At 41.0% G+C, this 27,802-nt stretch overlaps 1 long non-coding RNA gene across 2 annotated transcripts in view; it reads left to right on the plus strand.

Annotated features, from left to right (window-relative positions):
• The window catches only part of LOC108500685, a 260,908-nt gene that overhangs the window by 18,930 nt on the left and 214,176 nt on the right, over positions 1-27,802 (plus strand). For both annotated transcript variants that reach the window (XR_001875955.1, XR_001875956.1), the window contains exon 4: positions 3,904-4,009. This is a non-coding gene — a long non-coding RNA (uncharacterized LOC108500685). The remainder of the gene's footprint in view (positions 1-3,903; positions 4,010-27,802) is intronic.

Raw genomic sequence — 27,802 nt, forward strand, 5'->3', positions numbered from 1 at the left:
TTTTTCTACCTGTAAAAACAGTGTTTTTTTTTTTTTTTTCTTTTTTATTTTTCTACCTGTAAAAACAGTGTTTAAGCTTCGGGCCGAATGAATTGAGAACTTGTGTATCATATCTTGATAATTTTTACTTTTAAATCAACCCAATTTTAAGATTCAGCAAGTAACTAGTTAAAGTGTTGGGGAAGAGGAGATTGGCTGGTTCTACAAACTCGTATGTGTGTCTAAATATGAGAAATATTATAATAAAAAAGAAGATTCTTGCAGAGTTTATCCATTCCACAAACTTTTCCTTTACTGCTTTTCTTTAACCCCAATGATATATCAAGAATGATTGATTAATTGTGCTTGATATAGGAAAAACAGATTTAAAGACTTCATGTGTTTTCAAGCTTGATTAGTTTTTTATTCTATACCTGAAATCTTGCTCTAAATGCAGAATGTCATTAGTTACAGGAGGACCCCCCCCAAATGTTTTGATTTATAAAAATGAAACAAAGCATTTTTCTTCAAATTGATGAACTTTTTTTTCTCATTGGAGAATTTGAGGCTTTTCTGTTTCTGCAAAAATAAATAGTAAGGTACAACTTTTATAACAAAATATCATTTATGCTGGGAAAAGTTTCCTCCCAAGTCATCTGACCATTACTAATGAAAAATAAAAAAACCCCACAGTCTCTGTTTGCTCTTGTTTGTAGAGAAATTCTGCCACGTTTTGACCTCACTCCCATCTTTCAGCCAAAACACTTGGCAAAAGGCACCTGGTGCATTTGGAACTTCATTGTGGAGTGGGATCAACATCTCCATAGGCAGTTCTCCACCAGTACAACATGAACATAATTTTAAATAGTCTATTTTATCACTGCTTTTATTTGCAGCCCAACTATGATGTAATTAGAGGTGATCTGTGTAATTTAGACTACTAATTTTACCTCATCCTTGGCCCTTCTTGCCTGTCTTGTCCTGTGCATGCTGGAAAGCTCCTGTGAGGGAGGTTGGTCAGTTCTCTAGGAAAGAAAAAAATCCAAGTAGTTCACTGTCAAAAAGTTAATTTACTGTGAGATCCTTATACAGTTGCTTCATCTGTGTGGTTTTTCTCCCCTCTGCTTCCAGCCATCCTTCTCCCAAGTTTTTCCAGTCCTCAGGGCCTGGCTGCAGGGGTTCTCTGCCCTCTGTTAAGATCAGGTGGGATCAGTGAGCTCTGTAGCATTTCTCCCCATTTTAATATTGCCGTTTTTTCCCCCCCAAACCTGTATGAGCGGATCTTTGGTACAGCAAATAATTCCCCCTTCCCAGTTGTTTATCCCTTAGCCTGGTGCATGTTTGGCTGTGATAGGGAGCACTGTTACATCTGTACATGTTAATGTGCCCGTGCTGAGCTGTGCCCCTGGGTGGCCTTGTCATACACAATCAGTGTCAGCCTTCCTTGTGCTTAGTGTTTGGGTTTAAATAATCGTATTTTACTTCTTGGAGACGTTTCTTTTCAGCAGACCATGGAATGTCAAGTGGACATTATCATTAGTTCGGCCCCAGTCCTGGGGCAAATTAAATGTTTGACTGTTTATTGAAAAATCCCCTTCCTTTAGGTGAGAAGATAAATTAGATTTATTTTTTTGTTTTTTTTTTTACTATTAGAGGGTTTTTGCGCATTGATGACTGAAAAAATAAAGCACTTTATTAACTCATGTTTACAATATATGAATTTAGTTTGGATATAAACAACCCAGAATTCTTTGCTTTGGAGGCAATTGAAAATCTCAGGGAATTTCTCATAGACCCACAATTCAGGGAGGAGGGATATAAAAGGGAACAGTTGCTCTCATAATATTTGGTTCTATCTGTGCCTTTTCTGTGTTGAAAGATGAAAAAGGTAAATGAAAGTTAAGGCATTATTTATGAAATGCAGAGTTTCCATGAACCAGGAGTTATGAATTTGACTTAAGCAATAGGTGAGGGTTCAGCTAATTCTCATTTTATTGACACTGATTTACACATCTTGACCTGTTTTCTAGAGCAGAAATGTTCTAGATGTGTAATTTCTGCTGTGATTTGTAGATTTTGGAGTTGCTCACAGCAATCATTGTCCCTAGATTCGAGTAGGAGAGTCTTGTTTTATTTGTAGAGCAAAAGAATTTAAATGAAAAAATGAGGTTTTGTTATTTTAAAATTTCTTGGTTTTTTCTTATTTGAGTTTGTCATAGTCTCAGGAATGTTCTGTAGGCAGTTGTTTGTCCTAGAAACCATCATGGTTATGAAATGTATGGAATTTAAAAAAAAAAAAAAAGAAAATCAAGGTTGTGCTGAAATGAATGTAGTTAAAATTCAGAAAGAGAGATTCCTTAATTAACTTAATAAAATTACTAATGGAAGCATTTTAACAGCTAAATTTAATTTACTTGTCAAGATATCAGGCTACAAAGAGGAGGGAAGAGTGGAAACTCTGCTTTCCATTATGATGTGCTCTATTATAGAATAAATTTGCTTAAAATGAAATATATCACCAAAAGCCATCAATGACATCTTAATTTGGAACAGCCAGTTGAAAAGTAATTAGACTGTGAAGCAATCAGTTCTAGTAAATCAGTGTTTCCCTTTACATAAACATACGTTTTTGCTATTTATAAATAGGAGAGACTTCCAGAGGCTCAAGTAGCAAAGACTTTGATTGTGTTTCTACTGTCTGTGTGTTCTATTTTACGTTACAAAACTGTCAAAACACAAAGAATTGGGACTTGATTTGGAATTGATCCAACAAAACGCTTAAGCTGAGGTTTGGTTTTAACTGTTCCCTTTAAGGCCGTGGCCCTGTGGGGCCTCCTCCTCTTTCCATGGACAGAGGTTCATCTGTAGTGGCTGAAACTGAGGTGGGAACATGGGCAAGGGATCTTGGATCTGGTGGGTGTGGATGCTTGGAGCAGTCCCTCCATCACATCTGTTGGATTCCTGGGACAGCTCCATAAGGACCGATGGTTGGAGAGCAGATTCCTTTCAAAATGAGCCTAAACCCACTTCTGTGAAAGTAAAAAATTAGGAGGAAAAAAAAATAAAGACAAACTTTCACCTTAAAGATTCAAGTGTTATGAACACCTTCTTACATTTGCAGTTTTAAGGCAATATATTTGGATTAGCATGGCCATAGTGACTCCCATATCCCAGTGACTGGGTGTTTTTCTGTGGAAAGGCAGGTTGTACCTGGAGCTTAAGGTTTGTGTTGGAAGATCTGATAAATACCAGGAACTTCACTCCCCAAAGGATCTTTGTTGAGTGTAAGGGTGGAGCTCTACCTATTATTTTACTTTCTGAAGCCTGATGTTTGTGGCAAGGGGAGCAGGTGGAATTCTGCTGCTTCCTCAGACTCAGAGAAACCTTGGTGATAAGGTGGGAAGCTGAAATACTGTAACTTTTACCAAGAAATTATTAATTTTTAAACTAGATGCATGATACAACAGATGCATTAAGTGAATTGAACAAAGGGAAGTACTTCTTACATGACACAGGAGTCATGGCACAGATCAGAACCTCGTTGGTTTGAACTATTTTGGTGTTTTCCATGAGCTGCACAGACGTGCTGCAGCTGTGGCCAAGGTGCCAACCAGAGCTCCACACTGAGGCAGCAGAACAGCTGCTTCCACTTGGATTAGTGGTTGGGAACGGGGGCCTGTAAATGTTAGAAGTACTTATTGCAGCCAAAGCCATGGGGGGCACTGCCAAGTGAATTAGATCAGCATTAAATGATATTAGTGAGTGTGCTGAGGAGGAATACCCAGAGAACTCAAACAGCACAGGCAGCTCGCTGAAAAGTGACACCTGTAGTGAAAACTTAATTCATCAAAGTCCTTTTAGCCATGAGTTTCTGTTTTTCTGCCAGGCAGTATATGAATTGAAAGTTTATTTTGTTTTTCGCAGGTTAAGTGCAGTTTGCCTGAGAAACCCTAACTGCCATACCTGGGTGCAACAAAGTGTGGAAGCTCTCGAAGCCCCAACTCATTATTGAGAGAACACAATTGTGAAGGTAAGTGTTATAGTGGGAACACAACTGCTTTCAGTAAATATCCTGTTTATAAGGCAGTGTTTTTGCAAGCAGCAAGTTTATTATTCTAATTGCATCTGTTTGCTTTTAAGTGAATGTATTTCTGCTGTTAACTTAAGGAATTTAAGATGTTCTTAGCTGAAGACATTAGAAAGTTGAAATGCAGCATGTTCTGTGAATTGTGGGCTTTCTTTTGGGAACTTTTGTCATTAAATGTACTTTGTTTTTTTTGTCACTGGGAAAGAACTCTGCTGTGAATCACTGTACATCTGATAGAGGTGGTAGTGCACAATTCTGTTGCCTTTATTTTGGTCACACAACCCTTAGTTTTGGTATTACAAGTCACAAAAATCAAGTTGTTCCTTTAGTTCCAGAAGAGATTCCTCAGTTGGTTTCATGAAGCAGCTGAGATGCACAGTGGCATCTGCAGCAAATTTCACACTTTGGGGGCAAAAGTGAGGAGTTGATCCAAGATCAACTTGGAAAGGATGTGTAGGCAGACACCTAATTATTGTCTGCTAAAGGGCTGTATTCTCCAGGGTCTTTATCACGTGAAAAAGCTCCGTCTTTAAAGGTAAATCAGTGACTGTTCAATACAGAATCTGCTGTTTCTGGATTGTGCTTTCTTTGGGAGTTCTCACCTCCTTTTTTACTTAATAAACTTGCAGTGTATGATGTTCTTTGTCTTCCTGATGCTGTTAGGAGAGCCAAAGGCAGTTGAAAGTGTTGTTGCTACCACGGCTGTCTGTTGTCTTGCTTCTCTTCCCCTACTGCCTTTCATTCTCACACAAAGTAATAAGCAGAGAAGAAAAATAAACAGAAGAAAACCAAGTTACATTTTGATGTGAGCACAGTGTGCCTCGTGACCATGACTTGTGTATCAGAGAGCTTCAGTTTCCTGTTGACTTGGTGGCATGATATTTAACATTCTCTTTTATAAGTTTGTTGTTTACAGCAGTTTTGTGTTTTCTGCTTAGCCTAATGATTACAAGAGAGTCCACCCGGGAGAGTTCAGCCTCCAGCCTTTGAAGGCCTCATTTGAACATTTTTGCAACTGTAAGGAATGGCTTGAGGCTGTGCTATTTAGCACAAAAGAGAAGAGGAAAAACCCAACAATAACAAAAAACCTCTCTCCTTATTTTTGTTTGTCCATATTCTGGATTCTTAATGGTTTTCAAAATATAGGTCAAAGATATGTGCATACATAGTAAATAAAGGCTGGGGCTGCTGCACTTGTTACTAGAGGGGATGATGCCCTTTCTCTGAAGGCACAGTGTGTTTAACACATCCCTCAGCCCTTCCTACCACTGCTGTTCTTGCTCCTGCTTGGTTTTTGGTATTTTGGCTTGTACACACCAACTCTTTGTCCATTCCAGCTTTTTATTACCCCCTTCTGAAGGGGAGGGAGGACGTGCAGCAGCAGCTTTTGCACCTGCCTCAGGTGGTTTCCCTCAGGAATTTGCATTCCATGATGTGCTTTGTGTTTCTGGATTCTTCCTTCCCGTTGAGTAGTTTATTACTCGGAAGGAAAATTCCATGTATTGGCAGGAGATAAGAATTCAGTTCATGGAGTGGCAGCCCAGCCCACTCTGCCTATGTCCCACTGTTGTCAGCCCTGTGTGCTGGGTGTCTGATGACCTTCACTTTATATTTACAAGGGTTATTTTCACAAGCTTGAAGTTAATCTCAGTGATTTATATGCTGGTATCTATTTATTTAGTTACACTTTTGTCTGTGCTTTGCAGTATCACTGAGAGTTTAATGGAGAATATCCTAATTGGGGCTCTCTGTAGTTTGCATATGGTGGTGCCTTGCTGAGGCACTGATTTGAGAAGTCAAAAATAAGAAAAACACAAGTCTTTTGTTTTTAACACACAATATCATAGATGCATTCAGCCAAAATTTTTCAGACAATCACAGCAGTTCAGAAATATTATCATTTAGTGTTGATTTTGTCGTTGTTGTCATTATTTCCTTCCCACCCACCCCTCATTCCTTCATTATCTTTAACATAGGAACACACAGGTTATAGACTTTATTAATTTGGATGTAATGGAAGAACAGGCCAAGGGGAAGCAGCTGCAAGACAACTTTTAGGTGTAAATTATAGCATGGTGCATGAACTTCATGGTATAAATCTCATAGCTCTTAATAGGTTTGGGACACTAAAATATTGTGCAGGACAGTCTATGTTGGGCAGTCTCATTTCCCATTGATCTGGATGTAAATATCTTCCTGATTGGAGTTGGTTCCCCAGAACCTCAGGTTAATGAGGAGAAAAGTGCCAGAGAACCACAGTCCTTGGTGCTGGGGTTTCAGATTTTCAGGGTGAGCTGAGTTGGTAGGGTACAGGGTCCAAACTGGATGTGCATCTGTCCAAGGGTTAAAACTAATGGATTTTTCTAGAAATCCCTGCCTTTTGAAAGGGGATAAACCTCCAGGGTCTCTCTCCTCATGTACTGATTCATGCCCTTACCTTTTGGACATAATTTAAGCCTTTTTTTTTTTTTTCACCCCCACTGGTTTGAATACTTAAAATAGTTTTTAATTTATCCACAAAAAGAGTTATATAAATAGACTTTGGAAATATAATCCACGTTGAATTTTTATAGCTAAATATAGTTATTATCTCATGTGGTGCACTTTGCAGCACGTTCCTAACTAGTTTATTACATCACTGGCTGCTGACCTTACCTCTGCTGTCTGGAAAGGGGAAAACGAAATTAAAAAGGGAGATGAGGTTCCACAGGAAGGGAAGCTGGGGAAAAATACACTTATTAAACTGCACCTATGCAGCATCTCAGTTCCAGGCAGCTCCCAGTGTGGTGGGTTCCGCTGCCATCACACCGTGCTCCCACTGACAACCAGTTGGAGCAGCTACTTGGAGGACAAGTCAGAGTGAGTGTGGCAGAGAACAGACCCTAAAACAGAAATCTTCAAGGCAAGCAGATGTTGTCAACCACTTTTTTTTTTTTAAGCACTTGTTGTTCTTAAGAAAATGAAAAGGATTTGATGCTTTTTCCACTTTGCTCCTTGTCCTTAATGTATTAAGTAGCTCTTAGAGCAGCCGCCTTCATGTGTCTGTGGTACCCAGGACAGCGCTGATGATAATGGCAATAATACTTATCACTTAAATGACATTTTACAAATTCAAAGTGTTGTGCAACAAACATTAATTAGCTCTCACAAGAGCCTTGCTGTGAAGTAGGTAAGTGCTGTTATTCTCCAGTGACACACAGGGAATGGAAAGCAAAGAGGTAAATCCTTCAGGGACTCACTAGGCTCGGGCAGGGATTGAAGCTGGGAAGTTTGGGCTTCCCAGCTTGTTTCATAGAATGCACTGGTTGTATAATAACTTACAAATGTGCTCCTAGATTCATAAAAAAATATTTCAGCACACCAGTTCTACCACAGTTGCACCTTCCAGTGGAGATTACAGGGCTGTGCCAGTGATTCACAGAGCAACTGCTCGTGTGCCCCAGTCACAAACCCAAATGTTACTGTCAGAGCATTCTTTAGTACTTCTCCTTGAAGGTATCCAGAGGTGTGGTGGGCAGAAGAATGCAGAGAGAAAGCTGAGGTGTCAGTGTGATGAAATTGTCCACACACAGGTCAAAATGGACTATTTTATTGTGCAGAGATATTATACCAGAACTTCAGAGCAATGTATCAGCAATGGCTGCTGATAGCATGGGAAAGAGGAGCGATGCCATAAATCACAGGATGGCTTGGGTTGGAAGAGATCACCTGGTTCCACACCCCTGCCATAGGCAGGGACACCTTCCACTATCCCAGGATCCCAGGGAGCTCCAAGCCCTGTCCAGCGTGGCCCTGGACACTTCCAGGGATGGGGCAGCCACAGCTTCTCTGGGCAGCCTGTGCCAGAGCCTTACTGGATGGTCTTTCAGGTCCCTTCCAACCCAAGCCATTCTGTGATGTATCCCAAATCATTTTTTCCAGGACACTGGCCATATCTGCATTTAAAATGTCACGGATCAGACCAGTGGAGCCAAACTGACTGACACTGCCTTGAATGTCCCTCTGGCTTTCCCAGGATCTGTGCAATTACTCCTCAGTTTTTGTGCTATGGGTATTGGCAGCTACTTTGACTGAAAGCTGAAAATAGCAGATACTCACAGGTGTTTTAAAGTTTGATACCTTGGAAATATGTAGTAAATTAATTATCTTTGAATTCCATACCTTTTTTTTTTTTTTTTCATTTTCCATCCGTTCTCAGTTAACTGTTTCTGCAAAAGCAGAAGAGGAAACTCAGCTGTAGACATCTTCCTTGGATAGAATGGCTATTTGAAATAATTTTAGGGGCAAGGTGTGTGTCTGTATACATATAGGAACAGTAGGAGGTTTCCCACTGGACTAAGATAATTTAAAGGCAAAGTGCATTTTATGCATAAGCATCTTCTCCTTTTCACTGCATTCCATGGCATAACAGCTTTAGGACACTGCCCACCATGGGGTCAGTTGTAGAGATATTTGTCTCTATTTTTATGAGTAGCCAAAGGATCATCAGGAAACATGATTAAAATTCCAAAAGCTCTGAAGAAGAGTCACTTCTGTGTGTGTGTAAAGTCAATAACTGCAACAAACCACATTGTCTTGTAAGTGTTGGACTCAGTGTTGTAACTACATAGGTGCCTGTGCAGCCCATTTGATTAAGAAGAGGGGAAAAAGCTCAAACCAAGCAAAATACCTTCAAAAAACTAGGCAGAATCTGTGTTCTGAATGTACTTCAGTGAGTCTGAATACTGCAACACACATGACAAATAAAAATCATGTAGTGTTTGGAGACCTCTACAACCTCAAATCATTACTCACAATTTATTTGCTTTTCTTCCTGTAAATCAAAATTTTATTGTTTGAATATATTTATGGCATTCAATTTCCTCTTTTTCTTTTTTTCTTAGTGGGGCTATAGGAAAAAAGGGAGCGATTTCAGTGCTTTGCCTTCACCTTTCTCTTTATTTTAGCGTGGGCTGTAGCACATGGAAATGTGTGCAGGTGCATAAAGAAAATATTTTCATGTAATTCTTAATATTTCATCCACCCAACTTTGGCCTGTTCCTTTTTCAGTTACGTTGGTTGCATCTTCATCCTCTTCTCCCATCTCTTCTATCTGTGTCCCTGTTATTCTCTTTATTTAAATTTCTGCTTCTTGTTCTCTTTACCACGTTTTTTTCTCTCCCCTTTCCTCTTTCACAGTCCTGTATTCCTGGAGGTGAAACACTGACACACTAAACCAATGTGCCATTTCATTCCTTGATTTTTATGAATCTCCTAATTCTGTGCTCTGAGTGCAGGTGCTGTTTTCTGATGAGGTGAAGAATTGGCATGGGAAAATATAGTTAGCAGTGATTAATATCCAGTGAAAAATAAGATGGGGGAGAGTTGAAAAGTGCCAGTAATGAGCAGGATCACAAAACCAGGGAATGAAGTTGTCCATTGATTTTTAGTGTGTTGCCCTTTTGTTTCCAGAAACTGAGGTTTTAACTCCCAGTTCAGGTTGCAGGTAAAGGTGGATTTGATCTCATCCCAGTGTCATTAGTCCCAGGCCATGGTCAGGCCTGGGTGATGCTTCTTGCTCCCGAGAGTTCAAGAGACAGAATCACGTGGCAGTTCAGGGCTTGGGATGAGGAGATGCATCTTGTGCCTCATCCAGGGAAATGGCTTGAGGAATTGCATTGGAGTTGGACTGGATTCCTCTCATCTGTCTTAAGAGTTGGGTTCCCAACTTGCACAGACCCTTCATTTCCCTCCCAGTGTTTTACAATTTAAATAAAATCAGTTCCGTTCTGCTCTTGTATTAAGCAGAATTGTGGTGACTGAGCTACAAGCACAGCAATAAGATATTCCTGGGAAGCCAAGGGAATGTTTATCTGTAGTAAAGATGAGACAGCCCCCATTTGACATGATATTAATCATTACTAACATTGCTACACAGTCCCAAACACAGAAGCAAATCGGAGCAGTCCAGCTCCTGAATTTCTTCAAGCATTTCAAAATGGGAACCAAACAGTAAAATAGCAAGTGAAGAAAACATAAGTCAGCCTGATATCACTGTCATCTCAGTTAGAATTTAAACTGCATTTTGGAGAGCTGGTGGAGGGCTAACACCATGAAAGAACAGCACTGCTTCCAAAGACACACGAGCTGCGTTGCTTGTGTTTGTTGCTTCGAGAAGTTTTGAAAAATCCCCTTTTCCTGGGCTCTGCAGTGTCACCCTTTAAAATATTCAGGTTGGTTTTGTTGTTCGTTACATAAAAAATTAACGATCTCGAAAGTATTACCATGTTTATTTTAAAGAAACTATTTTCTACATTTTAATTAAAAGTTATAATTCACCATCTTTTGACCAAGTTATCTTAAATCTTAATCTTATTGGTAATGGGTACTGGGTCAGATTCAGAGAGAAATACAGTCCTTACTTAATGCAAACAGTAAAAATATCAGCATTTCTAGAGATATGGTTGAGTTCAATTCATGTGCTGTACTAACTCTGCCTTTTAATTAGAAATATTCTCCTACTTATGCAAGAATGCTGGGGAAAAAGGGCATTGTCTTCCTCATTATATATTCCATGTGAGTCACAAATGGACAAAACCAGGCATAATATGATGACTGTTGTGTTATTAAAGCACTTTAATAAGGTTAATGCGTCCATATGAATAGTTTTCAAAATAAGTTTCCGTAGTTTTGAAGGTATGCTGTGGTCTAGTATAGTAATAAAGAATTTCCCTGTGGGGAAATAGCCAACCTTTTAATTTTGGTGTGCAGAGTTCTCCTTTATTTTCCAGTTGTAAAAAGCCAGCCAAATGTACAGTTCAGGGTGCCTTATAAAAGTAATTCTCCTTACATTCGGCTTAAAAGCTGTCTTATTGTGCCGTGTCTGAGGAAAAAGGGAGAAAATACTGACTTCTTATGCAAAACAACGAGTGAAAAGTAAAAATAAAATACGGACCGTAAAGGACAATTTATGCCTTGTTAAAATGTAGACTTGAGCTTTTTTTTTTTTTTTTTTTTAATGCTCTGACTTTTCATAAAGGAGATCTGAAGCTGCACTGCAAGGTGTGAGGTTTCTGGAAGAAAAAGAAAGAAAATCCTCCTGTCTGCATGGAAAACTGCAGCAAGTGGGGCCTTATCTATATGCATTACTTTGATTTCAAATTATTTTTAGCATGGCTTTTATTGTACTCATTGTTACATACATAAATCTTTAAAGTAATACGTTTTGTAAGAAATGGTCATAAAAATTTACAGCCAGTAACTTTTCCCCTGTCCCTTACAATGATATTCTACTAAAACCATTAAATGGTTCTCATTAATGCCCTTTAAATGATTGTGTAATGACCCACAATCGCTTGTAAGTGAACAACCATTAAAGAATTACCAGTTCTTAGCATGCTTTTAAGTACAGTTTAAATACAGGGGAGGTAACAGCATAATATATTAGAAAAAGTATTAAATTTGAAATTGTAAAAAACCAGGATGGCTGAAAAAGGAGGAGTGGGTGGGAACCCTCCCCTGTGCCCATGGTGGCCCTCGGAGAACAGTCCAGCAGCAGTTCTTGGTACACATTTGCAGGAGTGCACCTGTGTTTATTTGTGCTCTACAATCACTTGGGTTTATGAGCCTGATATTGAAATGATTTATAAGGAGCAGAGTGGCACCACAAGGGTGATTTCCATACAAATATGCTGGAATCAACATCCTGGGAGTGCCTGGTAATGGCTGTTCTTGGGGAGCGTGACCCACCTGGTGCTTTCAAAGGGCAGCTTTGCCCTGAGCCCAAAGGCAGGAGGAGGAGTTGTCATTTCGGGGCTTTGGAATACGGGAAAGGGGCATCCACGTGCACAGCTGACCTTGGGAAATCACAGGAATGTTCATGTGTGGATGCGAAGAAACGTGAGTGATTGGAAAGATGCCTTTAATAAGGAGCATTAATTTAATGGTGAGTCAGAGGCCATTTGCAGGATCCTGCCATGGCAATTCCAGGGTGCCCCGTTGCCGGAATCCTGGCTGTGGGGCCGGGATGAGGGAGCTGCTGTGGATGCCACTTGGCAGATGGGCCCTTCTCTGTGATCACAGTGCCTGCCAAGAGCTGGATGCCTTTCCAGGCCTGTCAATGGCCCTCTGGGTTTGTAGGCTGTGTAGAAAGTCCACAGCTTTGATTGGACTCAGTTGCTGGCTGGAGGAGAGCAATATGTGGCAATATTTGCTTTCTGAACTCCAGTCCTGGTGCTGCAGAGGTGGGACAGGAGGAAACACTCCTGAGGGTACCAGTGCATTTTCTCCTGGCTGATTTAAGTCTACTGAGCCCACAGTAACAGTGCTCTTTGTTCAGCCTAGTAACCTGGAAGTTGTATCTGAGGAAAATGAATTTCTGTTTCTCCAAAGTGAGCTCGTGAGGAAGTGAAACCCTCATTACCTGAGTTTTTAGTAATTTCTAGATCCTTTGTAAAGCAGCCTTTGTCTGAACCACTCTTTTGTAACGCAAGTGCTTTGCTTCTGGGCAAATGGGCAAATTTTACTGGAATTCTCAAGGCTTTGGGGTTGCAATGAAGACAGTCAAACAACATGGAAAATAAGCATGTGCTTGTTTTTTTTTTTTTTCCTCTCTTTTATATCTGAAAGTTACATCTTTTGACTTTGTTCTTTGTTAGCAGCTTGACTGGCCTGTCGTTGGCCTCAAGTGCAATTGGTTTAATTCCAGATGGCTTGGTCCAACAGGGCTTGGAGTCTAGAGCTCAGCATCTCAGTGTCCAAACCACCAGGATTATTTTCAAGGAGTGCTTTCTCTTTCTCAGTCCTTGACAGAAATTCAGTGAAACCAGTGTGTGAAATATTTTGGTTCCATGAAATTTCATCTAATCAAAATGTTCTAGCTGGTTATGCCCACTGCCGAGAGTATCTGACCACTAGTTTCCAAGGCAGCAGGCAGCCTAAGATCACATTAGACTTCACAGAATGCTTAGATACACAAATTTCAGCAGCAGCAACAAATGCTTTCTGTCATGTTGAGTTTGCTAAGAACTGGATTCCTTCTCCTTACCACTGCAATCTACATATTTGTCATCTCCTCGTGTGCATAATGGCACCAGATAGAGTTGCCAGACCAGAATTACAAAATGAAAAGCCTTTTTTAACATTTGAGACAGTTAGAGTTTCATAATGTTGGGTTTAAACTTTTTTTTTTTTTTTAAACTTTCCAAACTGAATTACACTCGCTGGTCCTTATCTGCATCCTCATCCTAACAGATTGTGATCCAGGTATAGTGCAGCCATATATTTAACCCATCTGTCAGTACAGCTGACTTGGATATTTTTAGAACATCAATCACCATGGTAGCTGGGTCTAATATCTTATCTGTGCATCCTGCAGCAGAGCAGCTCATTTGGATACTGCCAAATAAGTGCTGGGTAAGATACTGAGATGAAGAGATCTCAGAGTTTTCAGAGTAAAAATTCACTGCTACAAACTTCCTGTGAGAGCCCAGGCTGGACCACAGAACAGTCTAGAATTAGGAATATGCTGGTAAATCTGTAAATTGATGTGCTTGCATGGGCAAGGATCACAGAGTCAGGGAATATGCTGAGTTGGAAGGGACCCACAGGGATCATCCAGTCCGATTCTTAACCCTGCACAGGATCATCCCTGAGAGTCACACCATAGGTCTGGAAAGATATCCAGGCTCTCCAGCCTTGGGTAGTGAGCAGTTTATACTCATGAGAGCTCCAAGCATGGAGAGAGAATGTTTTAATAGCCAAGAAGGGATAAAATGTGCCTGAATCATGCAGTGGGGGGAAAAAAGATACGTGGAGGATGGTGCAAGAGACAACTGGATGCTGTTCTGAAACAGGAGAGGAGGGTTTCCCTGGGAAGGTAGAGAATTATGTGTATTCCCAGGAAGCTGACAAGACTGCAAAATGTCATGCCACGTCAGGCTTTCTGTCAAAACACTTCACCTGGCAAGTCAGGCACACCAGCCCAGGAACAGAGAGTGATTAGAGTACAGGGGAGCCGCGTTCCCAGCGCTCGGCAGCCGGGAATGACACAGGCCCTGGCAGATGGAGACGTTCACATCTGAGCCCAGTCAGGGAGGCAGTGCTCGGACTCTTGGTTTGGGGTGCTCTGTGTTTGCTCTCCTGTCCTTTCTCAGGCAATGAATTAATCAGGAGTGCTGCCTGGATGGCTTCATCCTGGAATGCAGTCGTGTCTCAGGGTTGTGTGCACCGGGATACAAGGCCGGACCGTCAGCTCCGGTCCTGCTTTGCAGAGGAGTTTGCATGCCTGGAGATAACCCCTCCAGAATGGTTTTCTGGGCTAATTAAATATTAAACAAAGAGCTTTGCTTCTAATCTGGCTATCTGGATTTGGTGGGAATACTGATGTTGTAAAATAGATATATATTTTCCTAGACCACAGCGAATTGGTACCCGAAGGAAGGAAATGTTATTTGTTTAAGTGTGTCTGTGATGAATGCAGTTCCAGTATTCCAAAAGTCTATGTACTGCATACTGAAAATAGGCTTTTTGCCAAATGGGAATTGAAAGGCATATACGTATTACACTATTTGCCTTAGAAGAAATTAATTTTCAGCCAGAAGCAGATAGGATTATTTAATATTTATCTTTAGCTGCGGGAAGATGAATCTATTATTTTATTTTGTTATTTTATATGTGGTGTTCCTCCCGATTTTCCTATAGGAGGTGCTGATGTACTCTTCTTGTCTGTGCTGCATCAAGGTTAAAGAGTCTCCAGTTGTTAAATTTCTACAGCTGGTGCTGCCTGGTGATCCCCAGCAGAGACCTCCATTTTCCTTAGGATTGGGAGAAGCAGTCCAGGGTTTATCACGAGGGTGTGCACGTGCGTGTATCCAAGAAGTGCAGGGAGAATTGGGAAGAGAGGAGATCGTTTCCCTGGATGCTTTGAAAGTTTATAATATTGGGAAATTAAAACAGCTACAGCATTAAAATTAAGCAAAGAAAATGGAATAGCATCATATGTCCAAGCTGACTGATTTAGGGCTGATGAGAGAATGGACTGGAGTGTATCAAGTTCCAGTCTCACAAAGGACCATGGAGTTGGGGACTGTTAAATATCAATGGAGCATTTCCCTGCACTGTCAGCAAACCTCCATGAGACCAGAGTGAGGGATGCTAAAATGTCATTTCATGGACCACATTATGTGCTGCTTACAATGACTATTTCGTCCATGGTTTATTATGTTTTTGATAAATTGTCACTTCCTGGACTAAAATTTGGTTAGCTTATCTCTAGTGTCTTTTAAAGATCTCTAAAGACCTGATTTTGCCCCAAGAACACCAGTTAGCAGGAGGCTGTAGCCATGTGGTACCGATTTAAATTACTGTAACAATGGCAAGTCTCCTTCCTGAAACTAATAAATGCCATTTATAAGGAATGTTAAGTAGCAACTAACAACTTTGAATTTCAACCAAACTGATTAAATAATTGGAGTAAATTTGTAGAGCTGGGGAGAAGCTTTGCCAAAGGAAGGATTTAGAACAAGAGAATATCCTGAGTTGCAGGGGACCCACAAGGATAATTTTGGAGCCATGTTTACATAGAGAGGAGGAAGGTGTGATGTGTAAATTGGGCATCACCTGGCTCTGCACAGTATGATGGGAGTGTGGAGTGAGGGAGGGACTTGAGTGCTCTTGGAGTTCGCTTTCTGTCTCAGGATTGTGTGATTTCAGAGACTGTTTTCCTTTTCTAAACCCCGAGGATTAACTTCATCCACCATAAAGGCATGTAGATTTTTCCCCAGCTCTTACTGTGGCTCCCAGTTTGTCTGCCACAGTTTTCCACCCAAGGCATGAACAGCAGTGACTGAAGTTTTAAAAAAATAATGTGGGATTATTTCTTTTTTGGTGGAGATTTTGCAGATCCTCTGATCAGGAAGTTGCAGAAAACTATATTCAATTATGAATATTACCTTAATTTCCTGCTGGATTCCATGATGCATTGGGGAGTTCTGTTTTTCTGTTGTCTGAGCTGTAGCCTGAAAGTTATCTGGAGTCACCAGTGGTTTTCCAAGGGAAAAGAGGATGCTGGTTACTCTTGGGCTGTGCCTGCTCCAAGGCAGGTTGAGGTGATTTGCTTCTCCAGTTTGTCCTGTGTTCTGCTGGTGACTCGGATGCAAATCCCAGTAGCTGAGCTGCAAACTGGGCTGCTGCCTTTGCCTTTGGGTGTGTTGGTGTGGGCAGTGGGGTTTAATAAGGAATTCCAAGCTGGCAGCATTATGTTGGGATCAGTAACATGCCTCAGGTTTTAATGTGCTCAACGCAGACGGGTCCAGCTTCCCGTGTGTGCCGAGGAGCTAATAAAGAAAGCGGGAAGGAAGAGCAGGAAAGTTGAGAGTCAGAGCCTTGTTCCTTCAGATTTTTTTTACTAGCAGACCCGTTTGCCAATCCTGCAAATAGAATAGAAGGAGAGTCAGGAACACTAATGAAAAAAACATCAAATATTTAAGGTTGTGGGATTCAATAATAGAAATCTTGAGCGTGACTCGCCAGGCCACATGGTGAGTGCTGTTATCCATTCAAAATAAAACTAATAATCACAGCCCTGCAAATGCTTTGAAATACACTGTTCCCTGACAATTTACCCATTTTGCTGTTACTGAGATCTTTAAAGGTTTTTTAAAACCAAATAGAACTGTATATTAAACTCAGGTATCTTTCCTGCAATTAAATCATTGATGTGACTTTCATAGGCCAGTATTATTGATTTTAAAAAAAAGTGCATTTCATACTACAGACTTAAAAAATCGAAAACACCAAATCCCTTAACTGTATGGTAAAACTAAATGACCAAAATATAAATAATCATCATATACTGGCTATTTCATATCTGTGTTTTAAAGAAATTTTACTGGAAGTTCATAACATTCAATAAAAACATAGAAATTCAGACAAAATACGTATAAAATGGTAAATCCATACATTTCTCCTAAATTTAAAATCCTTGTGTTCAGATATAGAGGTTGATCAGAGGGTGACTTGGAGCATCTGGAATTCTCTGTGTGGCTTTTCTGCTGCTTCAGGTTTAGGCACCTTGGCACCTGCCCTGGGTGAGTCTGGGTGGTTAACAGAGATTTAAACCTGCACAGTCAAACATCAAGCTCTGTAGCCAATAAGTGATATTAGAGACTTTTCCCAGTTTGAGCACATGCATTGGAAAAATATTCTGCTTATTACTTTTCTGTGTGATGGGCCTGATTTTCAGCATTCTGTACCCGTCCTGGGACAAGTACAAGCACCTGATCTAACTGTGCAATCTGATATTGAGAGGGAGTTTATAAAAGCCATATTTCTGGTTTGTTTGACCACAGGGGATGCAGGTGATCAAAGGAGAACTTGGGGAATCCTTGTTTTAATACTGGTGTGAGTGTATTGTTGCTGAATGGCCGAGTTGTGTCCTTAGAAGGCTCTGCTTCCAGATGCAATGCTGTCAGTGGCCAAGGTAGTCCAGGCTGATTTGACAACTATCACTGATGGGATTTCTTTGCTGGATTTGTTGAAGTTTGTACTAAAATCGTGTCCATGAAGTATTTGACAGAGTGGCCAAGCTTGTGCTTGGTGAGTCAGTGATCCCATCATCTGTTCTGGTGCCTTCTGGGGCTTGTTTCTCCTGTGGACAAAAGAAAGTTTTTGGAGTGTGTCTGGGGACAGCTGAGACTCTTCCATTCTTTGGAATTTCCCTAGAACAGCATAACTTTTCCAGTAGAGACTCTGTAGCAATTCCACAGCACAGTTTAATTAATTGCCACTAATGAAGGATGTCTGCAATAAAACAGAACCAGTGGCATCCCTTTGTCACGCTGAAATGATACTTTTTATTTTGTGTGGAAAATGGAAAATTCCAATGTTTGCACTTCCCAAATGGTCACCCTCTGTGTGTATTGGTTTTTGAGTTACAGCCTCACAAGCAGCAAAACGCCTCTGTCTTGCCAACTGTGTGTTAAATTGGTGTATGAATATGGAGACTTTAGTTGGTTGCTTAATTGATCTGCAGGGCTGTCAGATGAATCGTAAGAGTGTAGGTAGTGACAAGAAGGATTTCTGTTCAAGATAATGGAGTAAAAATGAAGATGCTTCAAACTGGTGTTTAATTCCTCCATAGTGTCCCGTAGCTGAACATGTGGCTGCTGTGGAATCCCTGAGCTCAGGGACATCCTCACCTTCCTCAGGCAGGCCTGGGCTCAAACACCTGATATGATGCAGCAGCGGCATCTGTTTCACCTAGTCTGAGTTATAAGATCTGGCAAAGCAGGTTTAGTTTTCCACAGTTTTATAAGTAACCCAGAAATATTTTTCTACATCAGTATTTTAATTAGTTTTGTGTTTTCCTCCTCAATAATACACGAGCAGGTTGCAGTGAACGTGTACAGAGGCTTCTTGTGCTTGATATTTTGGTTTCTATGTAAGCAGTTACCTGATTCTCAGCTGAAAGTCCATGGAAGGGTGAGGCACTTGATTTTTGGCACTGCAGGCTGGCTGTGGAGAGCTCAACCTGAGCTGAGTAAAAGCAAAGGCAGCCTTGCAAGAGGTGCATATTATTGTATAAAATTTACTGCAAAGAGGAGTGATATGAATAGAAAGCATCTACAGTAGCTTGCTGCATGCTAGCAGGTCTTTTCTGGGCTCCTAAATGTTAACTGGGTAGTCATGTAAGTTATTACACTCATTAAATTAGGCCACAAACAAGTCAACAATGATTCAGCAAAATGGTTTTGTTTGTATAGTGCGGGGAAGTCTGATAGATATCCAGTCAAACATTTATGGCTAAATGGATGAAGATTTTAACATTACAGCCTAATAAAAACCCCATACTGTGTGATTAAATAAGAGGGAAAGCAGTAAAAAAGAGAAAGCATAATGACGGTAACATGTAGGTCAGTTACAATTTAATTGTCATTGCACTTCATTGCGAACATATCAATTCTCTGCTGCTTAGCTGAGCAGAAAACAACAACTTAACATGTACAGTGGGCCCGTGGCTGCTCTGCAAAGCCCCACTTCCATCACCTGCTTTCCACTACTTCCTTAACAGCCGCGGGAAGTCTTCCTGCCTTAATAGCATCATCCTGCTGGAAGCTCCCGCTGCTCGTGTCCTCCCCGCGCTCGCTGCATCACTGAGCAGTAAATTTACTTCCCACTCTCCACAGAAGCTAAAATTAGGTTGTTTGCCTTACAACTTCCAGTGCTCCCGCCACAAGAAACACCTGCTTGCAGATTTATATTGTTTTGTTTAATGGGTTAAAGTAAAGGGAGCTTTGCAGAGGCAATACCCTGATGTACTGTATGGGGAGAGCACGATGGCTGATCGTTTTTCTTACTTATCCAATTTATACTATAGCTCCTTGCCACTTAAGGTATAGCTTCATTAGCATTAATTGCAGCTTTAGCAACTCCATGCAAGTGTTTATTCCTGCCAGTGTTCTCCACTATATTATATTTGCAGTGGTACTGAAGGAAGCTGCAGGAGGAAAAAAAAAAATCTTTTTGGTTGTTTTTGTGGTGTGTTTCTTTTATTTAAATCCGAATAATTCAGTGATATCTCAAAGGGCCCTTGGCATTGGCACCTTTTTCAAATGTTAGCTCTAAAGAATCATCTGTCTGGCACAGTTATTCTGATCTATAGTAAAGACTTAACAGAGTACATAACCAAACTATTAATTCAGGTGCCTAAGGTGACATATTTTATCCAGCTTTGCAGAGCTGATTTTATGTAGAGCAGAACATGGTTCCCATTTGGATGGGGAGGGGAAAAAAAAATAATAAAAATGAGGGGAGCAGCCTGGCAACACCCAGGAACTTGAGGGAAGAGGATGGGAAAATATTTATTCTGCAAAACTGTTGGAGAGATAATGCATTCAAAAGCATCAAATCCAAGTGCTGGGAATATTGTTGAGTGTTTTTCTTCCTCTCGAAGTTGAGGGGGAGGTTTCATGATAAGTATGGACAGGTGATCCAGCAGAGCCAGCAATATCACTGGCCTCTACTTCCAAATCTCTTCCAAGCTGGGAGCACCTGGACAATTCTGTTGAACTTCTAAACCCCTGATTTCTCTGGGCCATCCTTCAGCAGACACAGGTTTGTGCAGGATGGGAAACTGCCCCTCAAATGTCCTTGGCACCAGAGCCAGTTCTTGCTGCCGCCTCCGGGAGCCCTGGCACTGATTCCTTGGGTCATGGCATCTCCCCCAAAGAGGGTTACAGTCCCTTTGCACTGGCCTCTAGGAGCAGATCGGCTTTCCGAGGCAATAGGCCTCTTCCTGGGAAATAATTTAGTGGCAAGTGCACTGATCTGTGCCCCTGAGAGCTCCGGGAGGTTTTGTACCCTCCAGCTCAGTCCCGCAGCTCTCGGCGGGGCCGTTTGTCTGCACAGCCCACCCCCTGCACAGCACGGCCTGCACCTGAGAGCTCTGTGAGCCCCAGGGCAGCACAGCTATTAGTGCCTTTAGAGGGAACTGCCTGCAAAGATCAGCCCAGATAAAATACCCAGATGTTTATGGGCAAAAGGTGCATTGGGAGCCAGCGAGGCAGCCAAGGCCTATTTGGAGTGTGAGTTTGGAGGCTTTAACAAGATTAACGCCCGTGTGTACAAGCCTGGAAGGGCCCAGTTGAACAGTGCTCTCCCCATACCTGTTTTTTTTGTTGCTTAAAAGTTAAGGTTTGATTTCTTCTGAGTGGAGTGAAACCAGGGCAGTTTGGGCTCTGCTTGTCAGATGAAACTGGGAGCACAGCAAACGGAGTTGTTGTTGGAAGGAAGGTGGTTTGGTTCCCTTTCTGGAACATGACACAACTGCAAGTTTTGTTCCACAAACATAACACTTGAATGTTTACGTAATTTTCTCTGGTTTCTTAACATCATTATCTTAGTGATGCAGCACGAGCTCACTGACAGTGGCTCCAATTAAAAAAATCCCTGACAACAGCCAAAGAACTTGCACAGTTTTTCCCTTGAGCTTTTGATGTTCTGGTGATAGTTGAGCTGTACAGGAATGGGGGGAATGAAGCTGTAGTTTGTTAAAAAAGCCCCAGAGGTTGCAGACAACAGCCCTGCTCTTCAGTGTTAGGGAGGTTCTGCTTTCTCAAGAGCCCCCTCTTCACTTCAGTCACCTAGGAGCATCTGCAATAGTTTTATTCCCTGTGAGTGTCTGATGATTCCATCCTGCTTTCTCACACAGCACAGAAATATGTGGACAACCTTTAGACTTTGGGGTGGAATTTTGGGGAAATAAAGACCCTCTCCTATGGGTAAAACTTAATACAGTCCATCATTAAACCTCATATGGGGCCATTCTAATGCTTTGTTTTTCTTGGATACTGACTGCAATTCATGAATCAAAATAACAAATTTTTTTTCATAAGTAGCTGACAGTATTTTTTTTGCACTTTGTACTTTTATCTCCTGCTAATCCAAGGAATGGCCATAAATGTCTGTATCTCCAGCAGCACAGACCACCAGGCCTGTGTATCCCGTGTCCAGGTGTGTTTTCCTTGTAGACTCTTGTGCTTTTTGGGGTCTGGGAGACGGGTCCTGCATTCCCCACCCAGCAAGTGGAGACTGTGCTGCTTTAACTGCTGCACTTGGTACAATTCTGTATCTTGTGACATAATTTTAGGTGCCTTATTAGACTTATGATTGATGAGAGCCAAAAGAGGATATACAGCTATGCACTGACATTCATGCTTGCCTTTTAAATATCATACTCTGTAGCTTCAGATCTCTATTTTACACTCAAGTGCTCCAATCCCCACATTAGTGCATCTCTCCCTCCCCCAAATTAACATGTTCCTTTAAATGCACAAATATTTCAGTTGGTTTTTAAACAAATTCTGCATTATTTGCCCTTTTCTTACACTGCTTCCTTCTCAGCTGAATGTTAACAATCCTCTCCCCTGAAATATAAATAAATTAGAAATATTCCCCTTGCCATTATGTCAGACCCTGGCTATTCCTTTATTTTTTTTTCCCCCTTATTAAATTATGTTTACCTGAATCCATCAGGTTCATTTCACCTAGGCAGGATGTCCCATTAAGCATGACAAGTAGAAGGTTGTGAGATTAATGCCCTTCTTGAGCCTGAATTAGCATGTCAGCATCTTTTCAGACCTGGGACTGGAGAACATAGGAAGTGTGCCATAATGGACCTTAGCCTTTAACTGAACTGCTCTAATATTATTCCTATAACAAGACTACTTTTAAAGAGGCTCATTATTGGCTTCATTAGATATGTTACTTGCATCAGTGGCTGTAGTTACTCGTATAATATGGGAGAGGTTAACACAGCGTATTTTTTATGTGTTATATGGCATATAGCTTGAAGTAGCCAAAAGGTTTATGGCTATGTAATTGGTAGTTAGTGTGAAATTTGTAAGACAAATAGACAATACCAAGGGTAACCCCTATAATCCTCTCCTTTCAGTTTTTTACAGCCACCAAAGGGCCTCATTAAAACAGCAGTCAGCACCTTAGTGAAAAGATACAGTGCTTATAGTGCCCAAATTTGACAGAAAATCTGCATTTTGTAAATCTGACACCTTTGATAGATTATACAGTGTGAAGCCATTGCTTCTAAGCATTATGATAACGCTTAAGGTTCTCTTCTGAATCCAACCGTGCTACATTCACTGGATATAACAATGTGAAAAAGAGCTGGTTGAATAAAATAAAGCATCTGAGATAGAGAGGAGCCTTTTTTCCCCCTTTGATACAAAGCTCATCCCATGCAACAGCTATGGTTGATATCCCTGGCTCTGCTCGTGCCCAGGGATCTGGGCAGATAAATATTGGCAAAATAACTGTTTAATACACAGATGCAAAAAGCAGCTCTGCCTGCATTGCCCAGTTTATATGGCTGCTGTGAGGGAACAGTGTGCACAGCAAGGATGGTGTTAAGGTTTCTTTTCTGTTTTAGAGGCTAAATTCTCCTCTCTCTCAAACTTGTGTAGACCCAAGAGGCTTCCATTGCCCCTGGTGAATCCCGGTGTCACTCAGAGTCCTGTAAATCTGGTGTAATGCACGGGCTTACATGGAGTTAAACGGACAGGCGGAACGGGAACGAGCATCTGACCCACCGAGGTTATTATTCCTTCAGCTTATTTGGAACAACAGTGAAACAAAAATGAACTGCATGCACAGAGCACAGGCTCCCAGTGCTGTGGTGGGTGTATGAGAGCTCAGTTCCTGATAAGTGTACAGCTGTAATCTTGGATATTTTAGTTACTTCCCAGCATCTTTGGCGGAGTGAACTGTTTGAAACTCAGCAAACGTGAGTTGTCGTGGTTGAGTAGTTGCAACTGTTTGCTCTGATCACAAAAGGCAACCTCCAACAGCCAGAGGTCCAAGGGAGTGATAATTATCTTCCCCTCCATTTAAGAGATGGGGCTCAAGCCTTTAGAGCTGCAGAAATGTTTACAAACTTGCCAGAAATGAAGTGAAAACCATCACTTCGCTCCCGTCGCCGCCTTTGCGGCAGAGGAAGTTCTTCTGGTGTTTTTTTGTTTTGTTTTTTTTTGCTCAGGGGTATGGAATGTAGGTTATAATGCTTCCATGGGCTCCAAATGTGACAGCTGTTTACCTCCTCATCTGGTAATTGAAAGATTTCCTTTTAAATTGGAGCTGCTGTAGACAAAGAGTGGAGCAGGAGTCGCATTCAGCTCCTTGGCAAAAATAAAGCGCTGATCGTTCTCAAAGAGGTGTTTGCAGTGTAGCCCTTTGATCACGGTAGAGATTGTACCACTGAGTGCTGCTAAAATAGGAGTGCAAACAAAAAAGGGGAGGGGTCACATCTTTTATTCCCTTTTGCATCAGGATTTGTTCCTGCCTGTGGTGAATCTCCTGTTGGAAGGTGCAGAATCAGTCCCCGCAGGTAGCAGGGGTGAAGTGACGTTGCTGAAGTGCTCACTGGTTCAAGGAAGGTTAATTTAGGGCTCTTAAAAAAAATATTCAAGGAGTGAATATTTGAATTGAAAATAACATAATTTCTGAGGAATAATTTTCACAACTTGGAATTTAAGGTGTGTTTGTTTGTTTTAAAAAAAAGTGCAGGTTATAGATGCTTTTGAATCCAGTAGCAGGATTCCACACAGGAAATAAGTGGGGTTATGCTGGGGATTGGTTTATGGCCAGTTATTTTATCATAGGATGCTTCAACTTTTCTTCATGAGTACTTTTAAAATCAGTTCCAGTATCAGAATTACTCAAAATCTTACTAGTGTCCTTGGAAACAAAAAAACAAATACCCCTTTGGCTCCATATTCTCGACCCATGTGGTTGTTTTCTTCAATAACTGAATTCAGGTGGAACATCCTCCTATTTCACTGTGCTTTTCCCAGGACTATTATCACAAATATTCACTATTCATCCTGTAAGCACAGAGGTAAAAATGTGGAAGGGTGAAAGTTGTCCCTGTCTGTGATGATGTGAGGCAATTCTTTGTATCTCCTGCTGCAGTGGGTTACCTGAAGTGTCGTCACCAAAGAAGTGGCTCCTTTTAATTGCATTCCTTGTTTCCAAGTTGTCCAGAAATTATTATCTCTTTTCTTTTTTCTTTGCATGTCTAAGAAAATCCCTAGAGAGGAACAAAAGCTTTTGGCTGTTTTGTTTGGAATTTGGTGATCAGTGCACTCAATCCAGGCACAGGTTTTGGGTGGGTAGGAGGTGGGCAGTGCAGGTGGAGAGGCCACACTGATCCCAGGTGGAAAGGCCTCTTTTCTCAGCCAGGGAATTTCTCTCTACTGAATAATGGTTTCACTATAAAACTGACCATGGTATTTGTTTAAAAATTAATTTTTATTGCCAAAAAATCCGTGGGAATTGCAGTCACTGATGTGGAGCGGGAAGGAGGGTTTGTACCTGTATTTCTGTGCATTCTGAAGGGCCTTATTTAATCTCACACGAGGATCCTCAGCAGCCCAGAACAGCAAATTGTCTCAGTCTGTGCACACCAGAAGGGATTCAGTTGTAAGCAGAACAGGAGCTTGCTTAGGTGGAGATAATAATGAAAAAAAAAAAGCCTTTGAAATGAACTTTTTTTCCAAAGTCTGGATTTTGATCAATACGATGGCTCGCCCTGCCAGAGGAGCATTTGTGAGTCTCCTGTCTGAGGGTTTTAATTCAGTGGATTACTCACATCTGGTAGGTGAGAATTACAGAGTGCTGGAATAATGTATTCTCGTGGTTTAGATCTATCACTGCCAAGGGCTACTGAATAGTAAGTATCAACATCTGTGTTACTTCTTTGAGTTTTCTGATTAAATGTGTCTAAACATCTCAGCTCCTACTGGAAATAAAAATAAAAGTAGTTTCGAGGCAGTTTGATGGAGGATTTCAGCTGAACACACCAACAGCAGACGTTAGTTAGGACTGTATGTGCCATTAGCCCTAAATAACATTAACCCAGCCTCGTGATTTGTATTATTGAAGGGACATCAGGCTCTTGAAACTGTAAATAATGGAGTAAATACAAATAAAGGTACCTGCATTTTGACAGTGATGTTCCACCTCTCCTTCCCTGCATACACAAAAATCATTCAAATGCCTTTTCTTTGCCTGACAAAAATATTCATTAAAAACATTTCACTGTGCTGCCTTTTAATACAGCGCGGGCATTCAACCTGCGCAGGAAGCTCCCTGGAACCACACAAATACTGTGTAATTATCTCGTGGCTCCCTGCTGGCTGCTGCATATTCCAAGCACAAAGTGAGCAGCACATTTCTAGAGCCTGACTTCTGTCTTCATTGTCCCTGCTTGGAATATGAAGCTCCACTTCATTATAGCAGACCTGATCAAACTTGATAGATTTAGCCATTATTCTTGACTGTGTCAACTTTCTACAGCTTTTTTTTTTTGCCTTTTTTTTTTTTTTTCTTGGGCTCTTTTGTTTTGCCACCCAGGGACTGCATCTTATTTCTAGGAGCTCTGCCTCTCTCTCTTTTTTTCTCTCTCCTTCCCCCTCCACCCCCAAACAAACCAAGGTTTCAGCAAATAATGCTGCTTGGGCATCACGTGATCCAAGGAAAATAAGGCTTGCAATTTTTTCTCAATTGTCCTTTATGGTTTTTATTGACTTTTTTTTTTGCTCCCCAGTTTGTTTCTATAAAAAAAAAATTATACTGCAATATTGACATACAATACAGAAAAGCTTTGAAAATCCTTATTTTCTGTTAGTGGTACAATAAATTTACCATCGTGAGGGGTTTTTTTTTGGTCTGCTTTATGACAACTTTCAAGTGGCACTACAGAGTTCATACTTTCCAGGATGATTCAGACAAATGTGTCTTATCAAATTTTATAAATCATTACTTTGTTTGTTTAACCTGCAGACGTTTCACCACGTTTTCCTTGCAAAAGGCATTAGATCATTCTTTGGGCAAATACAGATGTTAATATGACTGGTTTACCATAACAGATTGCTTTGTAGTTTTTGAGAGTTGCTATGCAACAATAGAGGAGTGTGGTGCAGCTCTAACTGATTTTTAAAGTCCTGGGTGAAATATGGAGGGTTTTCCTGGATCCTTGGAACTGCCACAGAATTCCTTAACCAAAAGGTGAGGAATTTGTGCCTGAATTTGTGAGACTCGGGGTCAACCAACCCATCTTGAGTGTTATTAACAAACATGATGAACGGGGCGACAAAGCTTCTCAAGCTTTACATTTGCTCTGTGCTATTTGTTATATCCACCTGTACATTTCACAGGCGTAATTAATGTGGAAAATCACTTTATAATTAATTTTGCATATTAAATAGCAATTCTGAATCGTTAAAACTTTGGGAAGAGATTAGGCTTTTTGCCTTTTGTTTCTCTTTCGGTTGCAGATTAAAAGGTAAAGGATGTCTTATAATTTCCAACAAGTTTACTAAGAGAATCTTATTGAGGTATATTGTTTAGCAGCCTTTAAATACTGTTAGGAATGGGTGTTATGCCTTTTTTTTTTAAATTAAAAAAATCATTTTTTTTTGCGAGTGGCATTTCCAGTCTCACCAAAAGCTTCCCGGCATCTTAAAATGTAAATTGCAGAGAAGCAACACAAAGGATAAAGAGAAGATTTTGAAGGCAATCACAGTGATCACTTAATTCAGTCTCTGCATATCCACTTGGCATAAGGTAATTAGAGTGCCACATTGCTGTAAAGACAGAAAGCTTAGGGTACCATTCTGACTCACCCAGACGATAATACATGATTAGAAGTCAGTGACAGATCACAACTGCTGAATGACCCACCAAGGTCTTATCAAGGGCAAATCGCATAATTAGCATGCACTTGGCTGCCAGAGGAGTACAGTGCTATTGTTCTGGCACAATCAAATTAGCCCAGCCAATGGGGTCACTGTTCTGTGACCCCAAAGATATTTCGGGGCTGATTTTTCTGCCGATAGAAACAGAACAAAAAAAAACCACCAAAAATAGAAAGAAAAACTGAAACCCCCGCTTTAAACTGGGCAGAAGTTCCTGCAGACGCTGGGATACCCGTCAGGGGTGTTTTGGGAACACTCTGCCGACTCCTTAGTTCCTCATGTGTGGGATAAAGGAGTCGGCTAATGCAGCCTGACCCCGGGGGACACGGATGTAATGGAGACACTCCGACAGGAATCCGGGCATCCAGCGAGGCCTGGAACTCATTTATCCCGGCACGTGACGGGGGAGGGGGAGCCTTCATGCAAACACAACATCTCCCCTTCGTTAGTGTAATTAGCACAATTATCTTGATTTGCTCATTCTATCTGT

Source organism: Lepidothrix coronata, unplaced genomic scaffold (genome assembly GCF_001604755.1).
Source record: "Lepidothrix coronata isolate B3197 unplaced genomic scaffold, Lepidothrix_coronata-1.0 Scaffold92, whole genome shotgun sequence".
NCBI classification, from domain to species: domain Eukaryota; kingdom Metazoa; phylum Chordata; class Aves; order Passeriformes; family Pipridae; genus Lepidothrix; species Lepidothrix coronata.